At 47.3% G+C, this 19,725-nt stretch overlaps 1 protein-coding gene and 1 non-coding gene across 12 annotated transcripts in view; one reads left to right on the forward strand and one right to left on the reverse strand.

Annotated features, from left to right (window-relative positions):
* TFDP2 (transcription factor Dp-2) overlaps positions 1–19,725 on the reverse strand; it is a 626,881-nt gene that overhangs the window by 267,382 nt on the left and 339,774 nt on the right. The window lies entirely within an intron of this gene.
* On the forward strand, positions 17,560–17,631 carry TRNAA-UGC (transfer RNA alanine (anticodon UGC)). Its single transcript has one exon. It is a non-coding gene; the product is annotated as a tRNA-Ala (tRNA).

A 19,725-nucleotide genomic window follows, 5' to 3' on the forward strand; every position in this document is an offset into this window, starting at 1 on the left:
GAGTGTACCGTGGGCTGTTCTCCTGTCTGGATAATCTGTTAGGTACAACTATTGTCCCAGTGGGGCATACAGGTTTCAAGTGCAGGTGCAGCCGTGGCTGGGGGTGCCTGCGCGCGCCGGGGGCCGAGAGGAGGGGGGGCGGAAGGGGGGTTTGTATTAGCATAAGTATATGTCCGTGGTTTTGCCGCTGTTGTCTCAGTTTATTTTCAGTTGTTGTATAAATATTACTTCTGTACGCAAGTCCAAGTTGGGGGGTCCACCCAAAACCCTGCTGTTATACAGGGCTCAGTGCGAGGACAGCCATGGACCGCTCTGGAAAATGCCTACTTAGGCACTTCACGATCTAGCCAACTTTGGGTGATTATCCTTTATTTCTGAGCTACCGCAACTGTGACACTGTGACGCCAACTTGTAATGCTATTATGTATAAGAATGTTCAATTGACATGCCCAGATAGCTGTGCTGAAATGGTTGAAGTTCATACTGTATTATGAAAACCCTAAAATGCCAATAAACAGATTTGATAAAAAAAAGACTAAGAGTGACTCAATAGTTTGAGTACCTATCATCCCAGTTATCATCATCCTTTTTATAATGCATTTCCATTCTCTTTACTGCTCTTCTTCAGTGAAACTAGGTTGTAGTAGGTTAAGTACTATGTGAAGTGCATGTTCCGCTACAATCTCTATAGTTTCATTAAAGTTTAAATAAAATCATTTAACATTGTTCGATCACCCCATGTCTGCCCCAGCTCAGACTACTATAAACCCATGTACTGAGAATAGAGATTCCTCTAATTTTCTCATCAAGACATTCTGGATTAAACCAGTTCTGGGTTATTTTAAGAACTTCAATAAAATTTCAGTTAAGCATGAGTTTCTTTTATTTTCCCAATTTTATGCAGTTAATCATGTTACTTTTCAAATACTATCATTTTCTAAAAGAACCAATGTTCAGATGTGGGGCTTTTAGTAACATCCAATGCAAGTCAAAACTGATACCACCAACTACAAGAGATTTGAAGAGGGAATACATATAAAAGAAACTTAGGATAGAGCTGACTTTAGCCTTGAAAGATCTCCACGTTGATAGCGTATTGAACCAAAACCGATCATATAATATGTTCTATCAGTAGTAACCAAGCCATTAAGGCTGCGCTCACTTTAGGGAGATAAGGAACATTTCCGGAAAAGAAGTCATATCTGGTGACCATTCATTCATATAAGCAACTGCAGTCCCAAAAATATCTAGCCGAAAGCTATAGACACTATTTTAAGATAAGACTAATGCAACTTTGATTTATTACATTCATTTCACTAGATCTGTTGCCAAAATAGGCGGGTCCACCATCTAAGAACAGATGCAGACTGTTCCCCTACACCAAGAAAATATTAAGCAGAGATTACGCATCTTCCCTTACATCTTACCCGAATGAATATATTGGTTAATTCCGGTATTTTTCATTAGTTTGGCACAATAACGTGTCGACAAGCAATTATCTTCTGCTTAAGAGTTGACTTCCCTTCGGTGTTAATTTGTTTTATTAAATTTAAGGACACAATAGAGCATTTTCTGATTAACTGTAGCATGCCTGAAGCAGTCAAGTAGATGTGGCTGGCTTTGATGATCAGCCCTAGAGAATTATAAGAGCTGGCAGGGTCGGTTAGAAACATTTACCAAACACAGGAAACTCATATTTCAATACGCATGAACATTTCTGATAATGTGCCAAACAACTGGGCAAAAATAGACAGCAAATTTACTTTAAAAGTTGATTACTTTATTCAACATTTTCTCTTTGCTTAAAAAGCTTCTTCTGCTGAGTGCCATAAAATTGAAGTCGATCTAGGGGCTATCTCTGCGCCAGATGCTACGCATGAGCAAGTTACTCACTTGATCATAAAGGGTCTCTCATTCGACCATGGATGGAAGATTCATGAATTGGAAGTCACCAAAAAAAGCACCTAGAACGACTTCATTTTTATGGCACTCAGCCCTTTATCTCCGTGGGAAGATCTACGCAGCTTTTGTGATACACAGACAGAACACTTATAAGAGCCCTGAAGAAGTCCCGGATTGAAAGAAAACTATTGGCTACGATAAATAAAAGAAGCTTTTTAAACAAAGAGAAGATGATGAATAAAGAACGCAACTTTTAAAGAAAAATCATCATTGAGTCTGTGCATTATGTGACGTGTGTATATGCTCTTTAATTTTGTCCACCTGTTCGGCACATTATCGTGTATTGAATGCTGAGACTCCTGTGTTTGATTATGCTTATGGAGTTTCTCCTGTGAGGAACAATAATGACTGGTCTTCCAGACTTGTGCACCATTGTATCTTTATTATAACCTCAACCCACTTTAGTTTTACAACGTATTATATACTATAACTCTGTGACGTGTAATTTGTACCTAAACATTTGTACTGCCCACAATAAGCACCGGTTCAATAGATTTCTGGACAAGGTGCATAGGAAGGAAAAGTCACGCAGTGGTTGGGGCTCTAATTTTATATTGTATATCCCTTTGGATTATATGACTCTTCCAACAATTGCAAGGGGGTGCGGCGTTTTATGCATTTACTACAAAAGTGTTTTTTTAAACGGCCTCCTGTTACTATGCATTTTACAGCACATGTTTTAGTGACTTTGATCACCTGTCACTTAAGTGATGTCGGCCTAATTTACTGAGCTTTAGTTTTGGTATTTTGTTAGAATTTTAAATGTATATTTTTAAACTGATACAACGGACATAGGGAGAGTATATCATTGGATGCTCAACTGATGGATGTAAAGATAATTGCACTTCACTATGCTCTGTTGGCCTGTTGGGGGGGATATATTCTATGTACATAGAATAAGTATTTGTATACGGTTACTTAAAACTTAATGATAGATGCTATCCAACAATCTGAAATAGTACACTGGATCTAATGGAACACAGTAAATTGGAAGATTTTCAATATATCAATTTTACATCCAAACATTATTGAATGAACTACAAAGAAAAGGAACGAGCAACACAGAGAATAACACAAATGAGAGTGCCGTGCCTGAGGACTGAGAGCACTGCATGTCCTATAGCCCCCCCCCCCCCCCCTCCCCGCTGAGAGGAATATTTTGCTGCGAGATTGCGGACACCATACCTCGATGTGAGAGCTGCCAAGAATATAAACTAAGCCCCATAGTGTCTCCTACACTGCATGCTATGCTTTACCTGGACTCTGATACATACTAGGGTTCGAGAGAGTCACTACTGGTCGGACACCTTGGACGGTGGGACCATTTTAGTCTGCATAGCACGGGCTGGCATTGTAATCGACTTGAGGCCTGGAGACTGAGCTGGACCTTATAATCCTCAGCGCAGGACTCCATTTGGGGGCTGCATTGCAGTCAGTGCCCTAGTTGTAGAAGCGGCCATGCCAGGCTCTGGTGCGGTTTGCGGCTGGGGACTGGCTGAGGTTGGTGGGGGGGTCTTGTGCGGGGGTTCCTAGCTGCTCCTGCCTGCTGCAGGTGGTTCCATATCAGGGCTGTTATTTCGCGACTTCTCATGCCGCCCCTGGGAAACATATTAGGGGACCTGACAAGAAGTGCAAATTGAAGACTTAAATGCAGCTTCCTGGACAGATGGCAGGATCGTAGTGTCATCATGACTAAAGACAAACATCTCGGCATGACGGACAAGCAGAACACTATAGATCAGATCAATTTGCCAGCGTTGCTCTGGTGGTTGCGATTTCGGTTGGGGTCCCAGGACCTGGCCCAGACAACGCGGTGCTGTTGCCGGTCATTATGCAAACCCACAACATGCTGGACACCAAAATAGGTGCGGTTGGTTCTGATGTTACCCTGCCGTGCCAGGACCTCCGGAAGGTGGTAGATCGCATCATAGAGGTGGAGACCAGGGTGTACAGTGTCGAAGATTCTGTGACGGCTCTCCAGCAGGAGGTCACTACACTGACGGTCGTGATGAAGGAATTGGTGGTGCGAGTGGAGGATGCAGACGGTCGTGCTGACATAACAACTTGCATTTTGAGGGCTTCCCTGAAGGGTACGAGGGCTCCTCCAAGGACAAGTTTTTAACACTCAGATCAATAGTAGCTGCGGAGTGCCTCTCATCCTGCTTTATGGTGGAGTGAGCTCACAGAGCATTGGTGACGAATCCTCCCCACTCCAAAGCTGCGAGGTCACAACCAGTAATCGCCAAGATCCTCAACTAATTAGATAGGGATGCGATTCTAAAGAACGGGCCGCGCCAAGGAAAGATTATGTTTGAATAACACCATATCATGATATTCCCAGACTATACAAGGATGGTTCAACATCAGCACCAATCAAAATTCAATGCATGTTGTTATAACCTGCTCGCTTGAGGCTTGTCTTCAATTCCCAAACCCTATTCTTTGACACCCCTGAAGAGGTGTTTGCATGGGCAGATGAGTCTGTTTCACTGAAGCCCCACACGCCACCACACACGGACTCGGACTCCTCCCTGAGTGACAGGCATATTCATCCCAAAAGGTCCACCATCAAGAGTCGTAATTGGTACAGCTCGTCCAGGAGGAACAAACAACACAACAATGAACATTCGCAGCAAATTAATAGTATGACAGCCCCCATGAGAACTGTGGGGAGCCTAAACTGGGCCAGTACTTTCTGCTGTGCCTGCGTGGCAGATCCTTGCATATTCATGTAATGTTGGCAACGGTTATTAGACTGCACCCCTAGAGTAACATGGTTTAAGTTTCTCTAGCGAGGACACTTAGTTAATAAAGGGACTAGGGGATCCATTGGCAACAACCTCTCCTGGGACCCGGTTGGGGTTCGGGGAAGGCTTCTTCTGTGACAGATACTTCTCGTCATTGAAGTGTGGGGGAGGGGGGGAGAAGGTTTGTTTGAATTATTTCATTGTTGTGTTCATGCACAGCCCTGTCACCCACATCCTAAAAGGTCCATATGCAGGAAACCCGGGTATATCCACTGTAGATACCAATGACAGACACAGAGCCTGACGGCCCTATGTGGCCTTATTGTGTTCTTACATGGAATGTATGAGGAGTTCTTGATAAGATTAAGCGTAGCGCTGGGGAGGAGGGGCAGAGATACAGGAGTCCAGGTTGCTTTCCCTGGTGTCCGCGCTGAGTTGGTTTAAAGCTTGGAGGTCATACCATCCGGCTGAAGCTGGATATACATACTATTCAACAGTCCATGGATCCTTTTCTAGGTTGGACTATCTGTTAGTTCATACCGGCTACATACATAGAGTATCAGACTTGGATATACTGCCAAGAGGGTTGTCTGATCGTTCCCCAGTAGCCCTTAGGCTCCATGTGGACCCGGAGCCCCATCAATCCCGCTGGCATATGTCGCCCTGGAACTTGCAGAACCCATCATATGAGGTGCTCCTCTATCAGTCCATCACAGAATACTTTTCCATTAATACAGACACCGCGTCCTCAAACATAGTACTATGGGCGGCCCTTAAACTGACAGTAGTTTTTGCGTGGGTGAACGTAAGCGTAGAACGCATGAGCTGGTAGATCTTGAGGCACAGATGCGTACTTTGAAGAAAAAAACAGCCGCAAGAGAGGAGGCGATGCAGCATGGCATCATTTCAGCCTGACCCAACTGTATCAGCAGCTGCTCCTTGCTGAGGCTAAACATGCGTGGCAGGCTGTGCAGAGCCACATATATCAGTGGGGAGACAAATCCAGAAGGATGCTGCATAGGTTCTGCCAGGGCGCAAATGCAGTCCCTCCGGTGCCTCGTGGTGGGTTATTGTCGGGCCCCAGGGAGCTTGCTCAGAGCTTTGCTGCATACTTTGGGGAGCTATACACTCGAAGCGACGCAGGAGGCCTTCGAAAAATAGTTGCCCACTTCTCAGACATCTTGAAGGCCATACAAAGACTATTGCACACGGTAACAGAGCTTTCACGAATACGGTATACCTATAGTGTACATCACAGCTGTGTTTCCTTCAGGGAACCTACGATCAGAAGGGCTGTATGACCCCCTCCGTCTTATAATCAGCACCGCAAGAGACAGAATGAAACAGCCACAGCAGTTGCTAGGTGCATGAAAACCCATTCAGCTGCCAGGCGCGATTAGTTACAGAGTCCTGAAGGGGAAATGAATAACGGGGGCAGAGGGGAGGCAATAAAATGGCACCAATCAGCAAGCTTCTCTTGTGGAACTGAAAGACTTGACACTCACCCAAGTAGCTGAAAGACCACAAGCAACACTGCTCCTCTTCCATATCAACCCCATCACGATGACCCACATCGCACAAACCACCTCCATACAATTTGGTAAGAGATTGAAATCACTCAATAGAGAACCTCAGCTGCGTAAATAACACGCACAAGTAAACCTTATTGTGTGAGGGTGAGTAAAGATGTGTGTGAGGTGTTCTACTTAAGGTATCGTTGCATGTGTGTGTTATTTAGTGATACGTGGCCTTGAAAGCAAGTGGATACCTAAATATATGGCATGTTTGCACTGTGCGTGCTTGTCTACAGTCCTATCTAATCAACTTAATCACCCTGTCACCTGTCAATCCACAGATTCATTCAAGCATCCAAACATTCATCCACTCGTCACCCACCCATCATCTGATGACCTTACCTAGCCACCCACCAACTCTTTCATCATCTATGAATCTAGCTACTAACTCATCTATCTACCCAACTCTCATGCATACATCTACCCACCCAACCACTGACTCGTTCATGCACTTACATGTACCTGCTCACTCATTAAGCAACCAGCTGATCATCAATCTAGATGTGTCCACAAACTCACCCACACATTTAACCACATACTCATCCAGCCACTCATCCATGTACCTACCCATCTAAGTTCTTGTCTACCCACTTACACTGGCATGTTTGATGTTTGTCTGTTTGTTTACTGATTCACACTGCTGTGGGCTATGGTTTCAGCACAACACTCATCCTGTTGTCCCTAGTTTCTATGGTCCAACAAATTCTTTAGGGGCTGCCTTACTCAGTACTTGTATTTAGGACCTATGAAATTGTGGCTCAAGCACTTCGAATTTTTAATCATAATGTTCCTCATTAGCAACCTTTAGTTAGAGTCTGTTTGCGCTATGCTTCATAATTTGCAATTGGTATAAGAAAAGCTTTTTTTCCCAGGAGTACGAGAACGAATACTTGTAAACAGGAAGACAGCTTTCTGTTGTCCTTTATAGCAAGAAGTGGAAAAGTAAATACTCCGGGTTTCACTGTGTGAAGCGCTATATGGAAAGCTACCTGGGGCGAGTCTCCTGTAGTGGGATGGTCGTGTAAAAGTGCAGCAAGGAAGACTGCGAGACTCTATAGTGAAGTACCTACCCGGATTGGAGAAGCTCCTTCAGTTGCTGTCAGATCAGTGCTGATTGTGTAGGCAGAAGGCTACATGGAACTCTGTGAAATGGCAAAAAACTCTGTAGCGCTATGCGGAGTTCTGCAAAAGTTATGTAGCAGTTTCCCCCCTCTTGGGGTGGATGTGATAAGATGAGGAAGACCTTGCGAACAGGTGTTGAAGTACCTTTTGTCCCACATGAGTTTCCTTAGTTATTTGTATATCCACGCAGTAATGTTTGGTGAATGTGTGTGGGGATGTCTATGTTGCCACAGCACACAGGGTGTCTATTGGCACATTGACCATGAAGGTTAGGGTTGCCCCTTATTTCCTTGTTGAGTGGGCTTTTGGCCGTGTGTTTAGAGTGTTTCCTGCTGAGGCATAGCATACTTAAATTGCCTCTAAAATCTACAATTTGCAATTGTACCCTTTGTCATGGGTGCTCCCTTGTTGGACTTTGAGTGGGAGACAAACAATTGGTTGCCTTTACGGAATTGTTTTGTCTCTTGTAGATAGTATAGTAAAGGCCTTCTTATGTCCATGGTATGAAGGCTTCTTTCTAGTCTTGTTTGCGGGTTTTGGATGAAGATTGTTATCTGTATGCTTTGGTTCATGTGGAATTTGCTTACTACCTTAGGTAGGAATTGAGGGTTTGTCCTTAGTATAACTTTGTCCTTGTGGATTTGCTTGTATGATTCCAGAATAGTTAATGCTTGTAGTTCACTTACTCTCCATAGAGATGTTACGGCTATTAAGAAGGCAGTCTTTATAGTGACGTATTTGAGTTCTGCTTTGTGCATGGGCTTCAATGGTCCTGTCATTACTTGTGCTAGGAATGTGTTTCAGCTCCACATTAAAGCTGGAGCCTTTCTTGGAGGTGGAATCCTTTTGGACCCTTCTAGGAATCCTTTAATGACTGGTGCTGTGAAGTACCTTTTATATGAATCTCCCCTGGTGTAGGCCACAATTGCTGGCAGGTGCACCTTGAGGGTTGAGTAGTTGATGTTACTGTCGAACAAGTGTGTAAGATATATGAGCACTGTTTCCTGTGTGGAAATTGAATTTTGGCTATTGTTTTGTGTATACCATGTGGTGTACCATTTTCACTTGGCAGCGTAGCATGATCTTGTGGTTTGTTTCCCTCACTCCATTAGTATTTCCATTGTTCTTTGCAGTAAGTTCAAATGTCCGAACTCTGTGTATTCAGGTGCCAAGCTGCTAGGCTGAGCGTCGCTGGTTCTGGATGAAAGATTTGACCCCTTTGCATTGTGAAGAGGTCCTTGTCTGCACTGAACTTGATCATCTGTCCCCAAGACAGTTCGAGTAGGCTTGAGTACCAGGGTTGTCTTGCCCATCGAGGGGCTATGAGTATTAGGTTTGTTCCTGGTTGTGTGGCTTTCCCCAGAACCATTTGTAGTACAGGATTTGGAGGAAAAGCATTATCAAATGTCCCTGACCAGTTTAATGGCAGGGCATTGCCTTTTGAGAGGTCATGTTGAAACCTGGAGGCGAAGAATTGGCATTTTTTGTTCTCCACTGTTTCAAATAGGTCTATTTCTGGAGTTCCCCAGAGGTTGAAGACCTGTTGCAGGTTCCCTTGTTTTATCTCTCATTCGTGCGAGCTGCTGTTCTGTCTGCTGAGCTGATCCGCTTCGTTGTTGTCTTTTCATGGCAGGTGAATTGTCTGTAGGTTGATTTTTTTCGAATTGGCCCATTTCCATATTTCCTGAGCTAGTTTGCTAAGGGTGCATGATTTCGATCCTCCTTGTTTGTTGAGGTAAAACATTGTTGTTGTATTGGTCATCTGGATCAATACTGTCTTCCCTCCTATGTGGGCTTGGAAAGCCTTTAGTGTCAGGAACACCGTCCTCATCTCTAGGAAGTTGATGTGCTTTATAGAGTCTGTATTGCTCCACTGACCCCGTACCCTCAGAATTCCTGAGTGTGCTCCGCAACCCTTGTGGGAGGCATCTTTTGCAATGGTCACTGAGGGAGTTTGTGTTATGAAAGGTCTGCCAGGCGTCTTTATCCTTCTCCACCTGGAGTGCCCTTTCGGCGTCTGAGGCCGGGAAGAGCCTCTTCATGGGTGTGGTGGATTCTGCCTCCAGGGGTGTGGTCTTTAACCCGCGCCGTCTCTCGTTCGGCGCTTGCCTTCACCGATCTTCCCTCATTGGTATCCCTGGGTGGGATCCATGGGTTTCTTTTGGCCGCGGCTGACCCTTGGTCATAGTTTTCTTCAACGCCTGGCATGGCTTTTACGCCTTCTTTTGGGGCCCTTGGTTTCCGGCAGGTGAGGGTTTCTTACTTTGTCCGTCTCTTCGGAGTATGTCTCTTCTCTGCGTCTCCTTTGAGGATCTCAATGTCTGACCCTCCCGTGTGTCGATTCTGCGTCCACTCACTGGTCATACACGTCGCTTGAGAGGCCAAAGTCCCTCAGCGATGGGTATATCTGACTTTGAAGCATGGCTGCGTAACGGTCCTCTCTCTGCTTTCGGCGTACCTTGAGTGTCTTCTACACGAATACGTCACAGGCCTTGCAGTCTTTATCCCTATGATCCCTCGGCAGGCAGAGATTTCAAATGTCGCGTGGATCACATTGTGCAAAAGTGTCGTGGCACTTTGGGAAAACTTTGAAAGGGGTATTTTCCATGGCCCTTACATCTCCCTTCTTTGATCCATCTGCATAGTTGCTCCGCTGGGGTCCCCCGATTGGGAAAGGTGTCCGGAGGTCTCTCTCCTTCTCCGGTGCCTTCTCAGTTGATAACCAATGGTTTTTTCGCTTGAATTCCTCAATTCTTTTGGAGATTCTGTCCAAAACTTCAGAGTATCTCCATTTACTTCCAGACCCAACAGCGGAAAAACTAATCTGAAGATGGCTACCACGCAGAGGAACTTCCGAGGCGTCGTCTGACATCACACAAGGGATGAACCTAGCACCAAATGGTGGTCGACAACGCCCCAAACAAACAAATAAACAAAAAAGAAAAGAAACAAAGACAACTCCGGACCCAACCACAAGATGGCGGAATAATGCACAGCATGTGACTCCCCAAAAATATTATTGCTGCAATACTGCACAATGCGCAGCGCAAGAGGGCGCTGCTACTTTTCTGCCGCTCAAGTAGATTTTCTACTCGAGCGGCAGCGAAAAACTGCACAAATTCCTCGAACAGAGTGGAGTTCATCACCCAAGCCTAGTATGCAGTAAGAAACTACACCACAATCATAACAAAGTCTATGGTGCAGTGTAAACAACCACCAAATGCCATGCCCTCTACTGATCACGAGTGCTCACAATAGACGGCTAAAGCTATCGGTAACCAGATGCTAAAAGAAGTTTTTAAAAACTAAGAATGTGTTATAAATGAAAGGCTCCAATTTATTTGCAGAGCCTAGGTTTCATGTGTTTGGAACACAAGGCTGCAGATACACAACCCTTCTGTTATTGGTGAATAGTAGTGCAGCGTACAGCATCTCCAGAACTGCACATAACACTAAATAAGGGACAGCAGAAACTGGATTAAGCACTCCACATAAGACTTCTACTCCAGGACTGGTCATGGTTGGCCTTCATCTTGTGCTAGAATATACCAAATGTGAATCCTGAAAGTATTGTATTGTAATCTTTTTATAGCACTTACTAACCCTAGGTGGGGCCCGTAAGCGCCTGCCCACACTCAATAGGTAGAGCGGTAAGATTCCATTGACTGATAATATTATTGATTTATAGGGAAGGCCACTGGAATTATGTGGCAGGGGAAGACCAAATTATGTGGCAGGGCTGTCAACATAATGTAAAAAGAAAATGCAGATTATGCGGTATAACGCGGTGCATTTCGTCATAGTATAACCTCATTATTTTGTCATTTTTAAACATGTCAACACTATCTTGGAAAAGGTTTCACCTCATTAGTACCAGTTTGCCACCCAAATAGAGCAATAAGCAATAGAAGGGTGAACAGGTAAGCTTTGCAAAGTGCCTTTCATTGTGCAGCAACATGCGTTGGTACATTTTAAAATACCTTTTGATCAGTTTGACTGTGAAACAAACTTTTTTTGTTAATATCTGCAAATTATGCAGCAGAAGATGTATTTGTGGCAAATGCAGAAAATCCTTAACTATGCGGAAAATGCCAAAGCCACAAAATCCCATATTTCCAGAGGCCTTGATTATAGGTGCGGCCTTTACCAAATTTGGCCCTATTTGATATAAGGGAGCCTTGTGGCAAAGTGTATTATCATGCCACCTTCATTGACTCACACCTGGAGGCAGTGGTGATGTGTCTTGGAATGTCACAGAACAGGGTAGGAATCTGGGTGTGATTGAGTACAGCCTGGAGGTGACTATTTGGTTCTCACCCTGTTTTTTTTCTTTTTTCTGAGTATTATATAACACGAACTTGACCCAAAGGTACCGGGTATCAGAGCACTTTACATGAGCACTAGTTGCGTTACATAAGAACACATTGATTTGTGTTAGGCACGGCGAGATTAAGTGATTTGCACAGAATCACAGGATGTTGAATGTCGTTGCCGAAACTCAAACCTTGTTGCCCAGATTTGAGTTTGACCGCCCTAACCCTTAGGCCACATCCTCTCCCCGTGAAGTGGCTGAACGTTAAGCTCAGGGTGACTAACTTCACCCAATAAAGTATCTATGGGTTGTGTCCAGGAGCACCTATGCTTTCTTGGTTAACGGATATAGGCTATGCCCAGGAGCGATGTCCACACATCTAGTATGGCAATGACCTATATCATACATGTATATATATAGACCTGTTTCCATCAGGAGACTTCCTATTTTTAAGCAAAGAAATGGCTCTATTTTAGGTTGCTTCAAAATAAGCCAATGGGGAAAAACATTTCCCCATTTTTTTTCAAAATCTGCCATTTTCCACTTTGAAAATGTTGCCATGTTTGTCTTTCTGTAGTCCCTGCACTGTAGTGGCTCCTAGTTATACACAGGAAAATGGTTCTTCACCTACTAGGTTGGCAGTGGGTTAAGTCCGATAATAATTACTATCTTACTCTGTAGAGATGCTACTAACAGTACCTAGGAGTGACTGTCCTCATCTGCAGACAGACTTTTCTGTTGATTTTCTCTCCCAAGCTACACCCCAACATTGATTTACCCTCTTCCTCCCATGCGGGCCAAAGGCCCTACCACATTACACCGTCACGTTGCCTTTTCAAACTGTTACTCTGCGGATGTCCGATTGGAAAGTTCAAAGAGTGTGGAGAACAAGGACAGTCTGTGCTGTAAGTGTGTGCGTGAGAGAGAAGGAGAAAACCAGAGTCTGTAGACGGGCCAGTGCCGCTCCTGTCCTCAGCTGCCCTTGAGCACGCGGGAAGCTCTCGGAAATATTTCCACTATACAACAACCCAAACTATTTGTTTTGCCAACCTGGGTTTCCTTTTGAATTTTGAATGCCATGTACATCCCCGTCGATGCAGGAGACCAGGCAAACAGGCCTGCAAGTTTTATCATCGACTTTCCAGTGTTTGAAATGTAAAATTAGAAGTGCAGGTACTCTGTAGCAGAGTTCCTGCTTGTTTCTGAGAAGTGCCGATACTCTCAAATTAAAAGTATTACATCTCTCTTGAGAAGTGCCGGTACTCTCCCTCTCAAAATAAAAAACTGACGGTACTCCGTACCGGACCACTTAAAGCACTGCATCTTTCTGGGGGCAAAAACAACAGTATAAACCTAGATTTGTAAAACAAAGCAACAGTACAATCTCGCTCTGTTTCTGGAAACGACTTTCACGCATCCCGAGTGGGGCCTGCCTTTAACAACAACAACAACAAAGGAGTTTATAAAGCGCCTGGTGACGCCATCACGGCGTGTCCCCGCGCTTTACCCGCACACATTGGAAATTAGGCATTAGCAAAAAGCATAGATTTTCTCAACATGCGGGCACTCTCCTCCCAAACCCGTTTCTTGCAGACTGCCTGAGGACAGGCGCGCGATTCCAAGCCGCAACTAGGGTTTTCTCAGGCTCGCCACAAACGATTTCAGAGTAGACCAGGAAAAGTCAGAAGTAACAACACCCACTCCTCCTCTTAACACCAGGTATTGCCCCTGTTACTTACCAGTAATCTTCATTAATCTGAGTATGGTCTTCCTCGCCACAAGAATAATGAAGTGAGCTTCAGCTCCACACCAGAACCCTCGAAAACAAAAAAAAGTTAGCCTCCCATCCCTTTCCAATATGGCCGACCAATTACACCCTTGACCTCTATAAGAGGAGGCCCGGCCCAACCAATCAGCCTGAAACAACCAAGCATAAACATGAAGCCGATAGTCAGACAGGGAGGGAGGGATGGGAACTCGTGGTGAGGAAGACTATACTTGGAGTAATGAAGATTAGCGGTAAGTAACCGGGGCATTACCTCCTCGTAAGTCTTCCTCACCACAGGAATAACGAAGTGAGCACATACCAAAGCCAAGCGGCTTCATGGAAATTCACAAGAAACCAACGGACCAGAAGGGGATGCCAACGAAGCAGGCAAACCCAAAAGACCAGACAAGTGGAAGGACCACCCAAGGGAGAGGGAACCACAAGCAGGAAGAACCAGCCCGGACAGAGAGACACCAGGGGGGACGAAAACCTGGATCCCGGGGACTCGTAGGACCGCCAGAAAATCCACCCAAACCAACTACCGAAGGAGGACAGAGAAGGTACGGAACCTGACCGCACGGGGCTAAAAGCAACAACAAACAGGCCCAGAATAGAAAGCAGCACGCCGGTCCAAACACACCAAGACCGCCCAACGGACAGCTAAAAGCAAGAGGGGAGCAAAGCCCAAACGTCGGAGCCAAAGCAGCGGAACCATACGCAATCCAAACAGCCCGGCAGGAGCCGCAAGAACGGATTGAGGTGCAGAAAGGAACCAAGCATGCTAACCGAACAACAATAAAAAATGAAGGACACCAAAACACCACCAGCAAGGAAACAGGCGGGGCACGCACCCCAGTCACACAAAGGAACACCCCTGGAAGGGAGCGCGACACCAATGAGAGAACCCAGGCAGGCACAAGGCCAAACAGACCCAGGAAGCCGCAGGAACGACCCAGCCCCCAAGGAAACCCAACCGGCCAACAGCAAAAAGCGGAAAGCCCATAAGGCCGCCCACGGAGCCCGAAGAGCGGATGGGACCAGGCCCAAGGCCAAGCCACCAGAAAGGAAGCGAATGCCCACCAGGGGCCACCATGCCCAAGAAAGCAAATAGAACCCTGTAGGGAGGGGAATGCAGCATGGAGGAGCGAGACTGCCCCACTCAGGGGCCAAGCAAATCGACCCAGCAACGTACCACAGGTAGTAAGCGAGCCTCCGAAGCGAGCACCCAGGAGGCCTTACAGCCAGTCAACATAAGGCCTGACTCAGCCGAACAACGAAGAGCCGACAGGAACAGGAGCGGACAGGGAGGTAAGGCCACAGGCAGAAACACACCAAAGGCGAGAAGGACAGAAGAGTTGGGTGAAACGAGTCCGAGCAATGGCAACACCTCCAGGGAGAAAATCCAAGCCAGCAGGCCCCAGTACCCCAAAACCAGGGACAAAGAAGAAAAGGATGCAAATTCCGGCCAAGAATCGCAGAGCCCCACCCGGGGAAGGAGAACCGGGAAATCCCAGCATCCCTGGACAATGAAAAGCACCGCTCAAACATATACCAACGTGGGATATTCCGAAAGTTGTGGCAGGAGACAAACACTTGTCCTGTGCAAACCTGTGCCCCCAGAAGCACAATACATACCAGTGAGCCATAGCTCCATGGTCCAACGCTCGCAGCAGCAGCAGAAAACAAGAGAGAATCACCCAGGTGAGCACCACCAACAGGTCAAATGCCCCGTCCAGGGAAGCCCAGACCCTCATAAGCAACGGGACCAGAGGAAAGCGCAAAACCAGGAGCCCGGACAAGAAGGAAGATAGAGCCACCACCGGTGACTCAAACCGATACCGGAACAAAAGAGACAGAGTCAAGGACAGCACAACCGTGCCAAAAAGCCAAAGGGGCCAACATAGGACCCACCCCCCCAGCCCCCCCCCGGAGAACGAGGCAGGTGCAAAACCGCCCTGAACAGAAACAAGAAGCCCCCGCAGGGCAGTGGCAAACCCCAGACAAGCAGGGAATGGCCAACGGAAGCGAGACGAGAAAAACTGCCAGCAGGGAGACCACTCGACCCTGCACCCACCGGGAACCCAAACACGTCCCGAGCCCCACCGGCCGGAAAAAGGCTGCAACTACCCAGCAGGGGGACACCAGAAAAGGAAGACCCCAGGACACACCTGCAGCCAGGGCGGAAAGGGAGCCTCATGACCGACCCGCTACCAAAAGGAAGGGGGAAGAGAACGGACACCACCAACCCAGACCGGACCGAAACCAGGGAGACAATCACCGGCACAATGGAACTGAGAGCGGGACAGGAGAAAATACACTTAAGGGAACTCGTGAAGAAGAGGACGAACCAGAACCCAGGACGGCCCAGAAGCACTACAGAACCCCCAGATGGTACGAGCCCCCAAGAGAAGGACAATGCAAAGCACCGCCCGCTAACAAGGCACAAGAACACCCGATACACATTCCAAGGAGGACCCTGACCCCAACTCAAAGCCAGGGGGCCAGAGGAAAAACCAAGGAGTACCGCCTGGAACAGGAATAGCCTCAAGACCCCACCTGAACCGTCCCACCCGCAGAACAAGTGAGACCGCCAAGACTGACACAGGGGCCACCCAGGATGTAAGGAGAGGCCACAACCGGCCCCCAACAGAGCCCCAATGGTCAGGAGCGAGGAGGAGTACGACACCGACAAGAGGCATAGCAGCCGCTCGCAGAGCCAAGAAGCCGGACGAGAAAAGCCCGGACAGGAGAGGGCAAGCCCAAAGGAGCAGAAGCAAAAGCCCACACGGAGACCACAGAAGCAGCACAGAGAAGGACGGACAGGAGCCAATAGTAGCCTGCCCCCATCAGGCCTGCAGCCGCCAACAGTTCCCGGAACCCCCAGGCAGGCACCCAATCAGGGACCAACCAGGCTAGACCCCGTACCTCACTGGAGAACAGGCGGGAACAGGAGCATACAGGACAGAAGGATTACAGGCCCCAAAGCCCGGAAGGGAAGAAAGAGCCAGGGACAACACAGCAAACAGAATGAAGCCATGGCCCCGTGACATACCCCAAACGCCAGGGAAACAACAGGACAGGAACACACAAACCATAGGGCAAATGGGCGAATCAATGGACACATCAGTAAGAACTAAGAAAGACCAGCAGATAATAAATACAAGAAAAATGCAACAAAAAAGGAGCACGTAGCGGACCACCGCACACAATGCAAAAATCCGTAAAACTGCAGTGATTTACCAAGAAACACAGGATGTCGAGCGACGTCGCAGAGACTCCAATCGGGTCCCCCAGCCACCAGGGCGACCGCTCCAGCCCTAAGGCCACATCCTCTACACTCCCCCTGTACACACTGCGCTTAGAAACAGGTCCGTTAACCCCAGGCACAAACGGGGGAAACCAATGCCCGAAAGTTGTGAGGCAAACACAGAACCACCGTGCAACTGGAGCTTGAAACCGCCCCAGGAAGAGTACAATACAAATATACAGAGTATCACACTCACCCAGAGTACGCTGATCCCGTATAACCGCACCAGGACCCCAAACAAACAACGATTCTGCAGAGACCGAAACGTGACAGCAGCAGAAGAGCTCAGCAGAAGCGAGAGCCCCCACCATCACGGTCACACTGTACCTGCCAACAGAAACCCAGGATTGTAGTTTCACTGTGCGAGAACAATGCAGCGTGCATGCGTGAGTGCCAGACACCTCCAACAACTAAATACACAACACAACGGAAGCTACGGGTCAGAAGGTGAGAGAAACACAACACACTACGGATCGGGAAGAAACAGAAAGAGTCCCACTAAGGAATAGAGCCACGCAAAGGACACCATCAAAGCACAAGCCGCACACCGTCAGTCCTGAGGAACGGGTGAGAAAAACGGCATCACACGGGACAGGGAGCATCAGAGGCAACGGCCGCAGAGTGCGGCACCAGGCAGAATGCACCGCGCCTGGCTCCCGGCAACTTGCGTTCTCACCCTGAAGAGACATGCCCAGCAAGCAGACAAACGCGGTAAGTCCCCTTGAGACCGGCTTCACAGCTAGGAGCCGTAAACGCCTATAAAAACTGGGGATGTAGCACAGTGGTAGAGCACATGCTTTGCAAGTATGAGGCCTCGGGTTTAATCCCCGGCATCCCCAGGTTACTCCATGTGTTTGCTAGAAGGCTAGCCTGCCAAGGTGAGCAAGGAAGAGATACCCCTAGCTCAGTGGCAGAGATACGGGTCAAAGCACCCAACGAGGCAGCTACAGGCAGCGAAGCCAGCCCCTCAGGACAGGAACAGAATCGATTGCAGCGAGGACCCCGAAAAACCAGACAACCACGAGGTGGAGGCGCGCCCGGGGACCGTAGAACGGACCGCTGGGAACCCCCGCCCACACGTCCCAAGCCGCCCCAGCAATGGGAGACCCTGGGAGGTCAGGAGTTACACCAACAGAAGGAGCGCCACCAGGGGGGGTGGGGGGGGGGGGGGGGGAGAGGGTCCCGGGCAGGAGTATAACAAAAACACTCTGCCCACACGGTCGAGGGGAGAGGAAAAAGGCCGCCAGGAAGAGCCCCAGACCTCCTTGTCCATCCCCCTGTAAACCCCTGGCTTGCTAAAACAGAGCCTAACAGGCCCAGACTGCCGGGAGAAGGCAGGAAGACGGTCCCAGAGTCCTAGGGTCCACTAGAGCAGGGCCACCAACCAAGGAACCCAGTTCCAGCTACAGCAGGAACCACTTACCTAAAACACGCTCTGGAGAATTTGCAGCGCAGTACCAAAAAAACGGGCTTAAGGGTTGGGCCGGACTGCCTCTTATAGAGGTCAAGGGTGTAATGGGTCGGCCATATTGGGAAGGGATGGGAGGCATGGGAGGCTAACTTTTTTGCTTTGGAGGGTTCTGGTGTGGAGCTGAAGCTCACTTCGTTATTCATGTGTCGAGGAAGACTTACGAGGAGGTAATGTTTCTGAGACAAACCCCACACCTTCCGTTATCCTGTTGTTGGGAAGTAACAGAGCAGCTCATAATACAGACATTAAAAATTGAGGGAAAGTAGTTAATTGGCAGCATGTCAGCTCCACTGCCCCAAATACCCACGTCAGTTATCCCGAAAGGCTGAAGAACGCGCCATTTCTCCCCAGGAAAGCCTCTCAAACGACCCTCGTTAATATTCGTAGCGGGAACTACAGCAGACAGGGCGCCTCTGCCCTCTCAAGACTGAATGCAAGGCGAGGCATTGCCTAAGAAATCATTTTTTTCAGCACATTCAAAGGCACTCAGCCCGTCCTGTAGCGTATTGTATCGGGATATTTAGATCGTGCTTACTGCAGCGCTTGCCTAATATTTATCACAAGTTAAAATCACCCGGAGGATAAACAATACTGCATCTTGGGGAGTTTTCTGCAGGCAGTTTTTTTTAACATTCGGATTCAGAGTTCCTCAGGGTCAAATGATGAATACCACGCAGTTTTAGTCTTGCTTCACAACAGATCCACATTTTCCCCTTTCTGAGCCACAAAACTCAGAATTGCGACTATAATCCCACTGATATTACCTGGCAAAATTTCCAAGTGAAGAAATTGTGGGTCTAAGTGAAATTTGCACTGGAATCATTATGTCAAATCCGGCGCAGAGACAATTTTCCATGAAATGAGCCCACTACGGTCTTCTATGAAGTATACATTATGCTGAACAATTGTGTTAGAATTAACTAAAGGTACGTGCAACAAAATATCACAAATATCACTTTGTCATGTAAAAGTGGTCAAACAAAAAACCATGCAATATTTCAGTAACGACCATGTTTTCATTTACATTAAATTCTCAATCTCTACATTATGCTACAGCACGGGCAAAAGTTACTCACATCAGACTACACCCCTTTGCAGGCCTAATACCACTGCATCTACCAAGACCACCAAATATTACATCTATTATGATGGCTGCTGACAATCTGCTTCAAGAACATCATGGAGGACAGGGTTCTGGTTCATAATGTAATCCTCCTCCAATGGGGTAACCTACACTCTCAACAACTGTCTTTTGTGGACCCTGAGTTAAAGAAAGACAGAAAAATCTAACTGTGGGAACACTTCCTATACCCCTTAAATCTCAGAGCCATAATGAGGCTTGGAGCCTGGTTCACACTCCAAGACACTGCTTCAATAAGTACAAGAGAGACGCACATGAGGAAGATATCAGGTGCACCTGTGGGGCATCAAATAAGCGAAAGATTGCAACGTGGAGCAGGTG

The sequence above is a fragment of the Lissotriton helveticus genome, chromosome 11 (assembly GCF_964261635.1).
Source record: "Lissotriton helveticus chromosome 11, aLisHel1.1, whole genome shotgun sequence".
NCBI classification, from domain to species: Eukaryota; Metazoa; Chordata; class Amphibia; order Caudata; family Salamandridae; genus Lissotriton; species Lissotriton helveticus.